The sequence below is a fragment of the Scyliorhinus torazame genome, chromosome 1, assembly GCF_047496885.1.
Source record: "Scyliorhinus torazame isolate Kashiwa2021f chromosome 1, sScyTor2.1, whole genome shotgun sequence".
Classification (NCBI taxonomy): Eukaryota; Metazoa; Chordata; class Chondrichthyes; order Carcharhiniformes; family Scyliorhinidae; genus Scyliorhinus; species Scyliorhinus torazame.
This window is the reverse complement of record NC_092707.1, coordinates 137,863,424-137,869,423: the sequence shown is the minus strand read 5'-3', so window position 1 is coordinate 137,869,423 and position 6,000 is coordinate 137,863,424. Positions and strand designations below refer to the sequence as shown.

The following is a 6,000-nucleotide window of genomic DNA, read 5'->3' as shown; positions in this document are numbered from 1 at the left end:
GAGGAGGGGGGGGAGGAGGAGGAGGGGGGGAGGAGGAGGAGGAGGGGGGAGGAGGAGGAGGGGGGGAGGAGGAGGAGGGGGGGAGAGGAGGAGGAGGGGGGGAGGAGGAGGAGGGGGGGAGGAGGAGGAGGGGGGGAGGAGGAGGAGGGGGGGAGGAGGAGGAGGGGGGGAGGAGGAGGAGGGGGGGAGGAGGAGGAGGGGGGGAGGAGGAGGGGGAGGAGAGGAGGAGGGGGGGGGAGGAGGAGGGGGGGGAGGAGGAGGAGGGGGGAGGAGGAGGAGGGGGGGGAGGAGGGGGGGGGAGGAGGAGGGGGGAGGAGGGGGGGGAGGAGGAGGGGGGAGGAGGAGGAGGGGGGGAGGAGGAGGGGGGTGAGGAGGAGGGGGGGGAGGAGAGGAGGGGGGAGGAGGAGGAGGGGGGGGGAGGAGGAGAGGGGGAGGAGGAGGAGGGGGGGAGGAGGAGGGGGGGAGGAGGAGGAGGGGGGAGGAGGAGGGGGGGGAGGGAGGAGGGGGGGAGGAGGAGGGGGGGGAGGAGGAGGGGGGGGGAGGAGGGGGGGGGAGGAGGGGGGAGGAGGAGGGGGAGGAGGAGGGGGGGGAGGAGGAGGGGGGGGGAGGGGAGGAGGGGGGGGGAGGGAGGAGGGGGGGGGAGGGAGGAGGGGGGGAGGAGGGAGGGAGGGGGAGGAGGGGGGGAGGAGGAGGGGGGGGAGGAGGAGGGGGGAGGAGGAGGGGGGGAGGAGGAGGGGGGGAGGAGGAGGAGGGGGAGGAGGAGGAGGAGGGGGGAGGAGGAGGAGGAGGGGGGAGGAGGAGGAGGGGGGAGGAGGAGGAGGGGGAGGAGGAGGGGGGAGGAGGAGGAGGGGGGAGGAGGAGGAGGGGGGGAGGAGGAGGGGGGGAGGAGGAGGGGGGGAGGAGGGGAGGGGGGGAGGAGGGGAGGGAGGAGGAGGGGGGGAGGAGGAGGGGGGGGAGGAGGAGGGGGGGGGAGGAGGAGGGGGGGGAGGAGGAGGGGGGGGAGGAGGAGGAGGGGGGAGGAGGAGGGAGGAGGGGGGAGGAGGAGGAGGGGGGGAGGAGGAGGAGGGGGGGGAAGGAGGAGGGGGGGGGGAAGGAGGAGGGGGGGGGAGGAGGAGGGGGGGGGGAAGGAGGAGGGGGGGGGAAGGAGGAGGGGGGGGGGGAGGAGGAGGGGGGGGGAGGGGGGAGGAGGTGGGGGGGGAAGGAGGAGGGGGGGGGGGGGAGGAGGGGGGGAGGAGGAGGGGGGGGAGGAGGAGGGGGGGAGGGAGGAGGGGGGGGAGGAGGAGGGGGGGGGGAGGAGGAGGGGGGGGGAGGAGGAGGGGGGGGAGGAGGAGGGGGGGAGGAGGAGGGGGGGGAGGAGGAGGGGGGGGAGGAGGAGGAGGGGGAGGAGGAGGGGGGGAGAGGAGGAGGGGGAGGAGGAGGGGGGGGGAGGAGGGGGGGGAGGAGGAGGGGGAGGAGGAGGGGGGGGAGGAGGAGGGGGGAGGAGGAGGGGGAGGAGGAGGGGGGGGGAGGAGGAGGGGGGGGGGGAGGAGGGGGGGGGGAGGAGGGGGGGGGGAGGGCGGAGGGGGGGGGGAGGCGGAGGGGGGGAGGCGGAGGGGGGGAGGAGGAGGGGGGGGAGGGAGGAGGGGGGTGGGGGGAGGAGGAGGGGGGGGGGAGGGAGGAGGGGGGGAGGGAGGGGGGGGGAGGGAGGGGGGGGAGGGGAGGAGGGGGGGAGGGAGGAGGGGGGGGAGGGAGGAGGGGGGGGGGAGGGAGGAGGGGGGGAGGGAGGAGGGGGGGGAGGGAGGGGGGGGGGAGGGAGGAGGGGGGGGAGGGGGGGGAGGGGAGGGGGGGGGGGGGGGGGGAGGAGGGGGGGGAGGGGGGGGGAGGGAGGAGGGGGGGAGGGAGGAGGGGGGGGGGAGGGAGGAGGGGGGGGAGGGAGGAGGGGGGAGGGAGGAGGGGGGGGGGAGGGAGGAGGGGGGGAGGGAGGAGGGGGGGGAGGGAGGAGGGGGGGAGGGAGGAGGGGGGGAGGGGAGAGGAGGGGGGGGAGGGAGGAGGGGGGGGGAGGGAGGAGGGGGGGGGGGAGGGAGGAGGGGGGGGAGGGAGGAGGGGGGAGGGAGGGGGGGGAGGGAGGGGGGGGGAGGGAGGGGGGGGAGGGAGGGAGGAGGGGGGGGAGGGAGGGGGGGAGGGAGGAGGGGGGGAGGGAGGGGGGGGAGAGGAGAGGGGGGGGGGAGGGAGGAGGGGGGGGGGGAGGGAGGAGGGGGGGAGGAGGAGGAGGGGGGAGGAGGAGGGAGGGGGGGAGGAGGAGGAGGGGGGGGGAGGAGGGGGGAGGGAGGAGGGAGGGGGGGAGGAGGAGGAGGGGGGAGGAGGAGGAGGGGGGGGGAGGAGGAGGAGGAGGGGGGGGAGGAGGAGGAGGAGGGGGGGGGGAGGAGGAGGAGGAGGAGGAGGGGGGGAGGAGGAGGGGGGAGGAGGGGGGGAGGAGGAGGAGGGGGGGAGGAGGAGGGGGGAGGAGGAGGAGGAGGGGGGGGAGGAGGAGGGGGGGGAGGAGGAGGAGGGGGGGGAGGAGGAGGAGGGGGGGGGAGGAGGAGGAGGGGGGGAGGAGGAGGAGGAGGGGGGGGAGGAGGAGGAGGAGGGGGGGAGGAGGGAGGAGGGGGGGGAGGAGGAGGGGGGGAGGAGGAGGGGGGGAGGAGGAGGAGGGGGGGAGGAGGAGGAGGGGGGGAGGAGGAGGAGGGGGGACGAGGAGGAGGGGGGGACGAGGAGGAGGGGGGGAGGAGGAGGGGGGGGAGGAGGAGGGGGGAGGAGGAGGAGGGGGGGGAGGAGGGGGGGGGAGGAGGAGGGGGGGAGGAGGAGGGGGGGAGGAGGGGGGGGAGGAGGAGGAGGGGGAGGAGGAGGGGGGGGGAGGAGGGGTGGAGGAGGAGGGGGGAGGAGGGGGGGAGGAGGAGGAGGGGGGGAGGAGGGGGAGGAGGAGGAGGAGGAGGAGGAGGGAGGAGGAGGAGGAGGAGGAGGGGGGGGAGGAGGAGGAGGAGGAGGAGGGGGAGGAGGAGGAGGGGAGGAGGAGGGGGGGGAGGAGGGGGGGAGGAGGAGGGGGGGGGAGGGAGGAGGGGGGGGGAGGAGAGGGGGGGGGGGGAGGAGGGGAGGAGGGGGGGGGAGGAGGAGGGGGAGGGAGGAGGAGGGAGGAGGGGGGGAGGAGGAGGAGGAGGAGGGGGGAGGAGGAGGAGGAGGAGGAGGGGGGGAGGGAGGAGGGGAGGGGGGGGAGGGAGGAGGGGGGGGAGGGGGGGAGGGAGGAGGGGGGAGGGGGGAGGGAGGAGGGGGGAGGGGAGGGGGGGAGGAGGGGGGGGGAGGGGAGGGGGGGGGAGGGAGGGGGGAGGGGGGAGGGGGGGAGGGGAGGGGGGAGGGGGAGGGGGGGGGAGGGGGAGGGGGGAGGGAGGGGGGGAGGGGGGGGAGGGGGGAGGGGAGGGGGGAGGGAGGGGGGGAGGGAGGGGGGGGAGGGAGGGGGGGAGGAGGGGGGGGAGGGAGGGGGGAGGGAGGGGGGGAGGGAGGGGGGGGAGGGAGGGGGGGGAGGGAGGGGGGGGAGGGAGGGGGGAGGAGGGGGGGGAGGGAGGGGGGGAGGGAGGGGGGGGAGGGAGGGGGGGAGGGAGGGGGAGGAGGAGGGAGGGGAGGGGGAGAGGGGGGGGGAGGGGGAGGAGAGACCTGAGGAGACATCCTCAAACATTCACTTTGTGTTCAGAGTGAAAATTGTTTTTGCCCACAGTCATCTGGTGTGCTTAAGAGGGACTGTGTGTTGATGAGATCATTATAAATTAAGTAATTCATGTTAAACCTAAATCCTATGTAATGTTAAGCTAAGGGGGGGAGCAAAGTTGTGTTGTATCATAAATGTTTTTTTGTTGTTAAAACTAATTGGTGGTCCTTTGACTCTGTTCCTCCACATTTTATTTAACCCATAAAAGAACATTGGATGTTTCATAGATCATAGAATCATAGATCATAGAATTTACAATGCAGAAAGAGGCTATTCGGCCCATCGGGTCTGCACCGGCCCTCGGAAAAAGCACCGTACTTAAGCCCACACGTCCATCTAATCCCCATAACGCAGTAACCCCACCTAATATTTTGGGCTATTTAGCCTGGCCAATCTCCCTAACCCGCAGATCTTTGGACCGTGGGAGGAAACCGGAGCACCCGGGAGGAAACCCATGCAGACACGGGGAGAAAGTGCAAACTCCACACAGTCACCGAGGCCGGAATTGAACCCGGGACCCTGGAGCTGTGAGACAGCAGTGCTAACCACTGTGCCACCCTTCACCTGCCTCTGAAGTCTGCTAACTCATTTTAAATCTAGTTACTGCAATTGTCTCTAAATCAAAACACTTTATTTACTCTTTCATGAATTCCTCTGCACAATGGCGGCCACTGTCCACTTAAGTCCAGATTCCTTGGACACTTCTCTTCATTTCTCCAGTTTTCTTAACTAGCTGGGCTTATTTCCAGCATCTGTTTTCTTCACCATTACTCCATAGTATGGCTTTTTCTTTCAGCAAGACTGAGGGAGATGTTCCCTCTTTAGCCTTCTAAAACTAACTTCTTCCAGCAGAGCTGTAAAAGCTGCCTTCTCTCTCACTACGTATCTCCAACTGAAATCAAATTAGCTAAACTAAAGCTTAAACTAAAACATAAAAGCTTCTCTACCTTACAAGGCTCCAGTTGCTGAGCAATAACCACATGCTTATGTCTTTCTTCTATTTTTCATGCTGTAGCCCTCTCCAAGCAAAGAAACACAGTTGGAACTAACCAACAACCACACATACAAACACCTTTGTCCAGCATGAATCAAGCCATTATAAATGTTTGCCACCACAAGGTGGGTGTCCCACTGAAAGGGATGATATCAGCAGTTGCTGCCACCATGTCATCAGCCCTCCCTTGCCTTCAAGAGATGGAGATATGTCGAAACCAAGATTCAAGAATCTCACTGATTCAGGAGCCAGGAAATATTGAAACTGTAATGTTGGTTGGGTCCGTAGTGAACAGAAATGCTGCTGAACAAACACTGCCAACAAGAGGCTTTATTCATGGAGGCCACTGAAAGCCTCTAGTTACATGGGCAGGTAGGAGGCTAGATAATAAAAAGGAGACCACAAGGGTTGTAGAGCCACACAACTAGAATTCTTCAAGAAACCTCAGGCAGTTTTAAATTTGAAATAACAAAGCATTGGCAACACTGAGCAGGTTAGGCAGTATCTGTGCAGAGAAACAAGAGAGTTGCATTTATACTGTGCTTTTCATGAAATCTCAAATTGCTTTACAGCCAATGAAGTACTTCTAAAATGTGGAACTGTTGCAATGTGGCAAACATAGGAGCCAATATGCACACATCAAATTTCCAAAGAGCAGAGAGATAAAAATTTGATGTGACATTGATTGATGAAGAATAAATATTGGCCAGCACACCGAGGATCACTCCCCTGCTCTCCCTCAAAATAGTGCCATGGGTTATTTTCATCTACCCAGCCGGCAGATGGAACTTTGGGTTTAATGTGTCATCTGAAAGAATGCAACTCCAGCAATGCAGTACTCCCTCAATATGACACTAGAATATCAGCCTTCAATTTTGCACTCAAGCCCTGCAGAGGAATTTGAACCCAGTATCTTGCGACTCAGAATCGATTCACAACAGAGAGAATAACGGCATTAACATTTCAGGTTGATAATGGTGACCTTTCCAGAGAGCCTGCTGAAAGGTGGTCCACCTCATACAACTCTCACTTTTCTCTCTCCACAAATACTGCCTGACCTGCTGCAAGTTGTGAGCACTTTTTGTTTTTATTTGACATTTTCAGCATCCAAATTATTTCACTTTTGTAGAAGTTCACCCGGACATGAACACATTTTCAGGTTTATTTATTGGTGTACACTGGAGAAGAGCTGAGCATCGTTAATCCGCATCAGTTAACAAGGAGGGTTTCACCAAGCTGCAGTATATTCACTTTAAACAGGCTACTTTCAATGTAGCCATGAAACAATTGT

General features: G+C 64.8%; 1 protein-coding gene across 1 annotated transcript in view; it reads right to left on the bottom strand.

Moving 5' to 3' along the window:
- zmpste24 (zinc metallopeptidase, STE24 homolog) overlaps positions 1 to 6,000 on the bottom strand; it is a 44,942-nt gene that overhangs the window by 7,857 nt on the left and 31,085 nt on the right. The window lies entirely within an intron of this gene.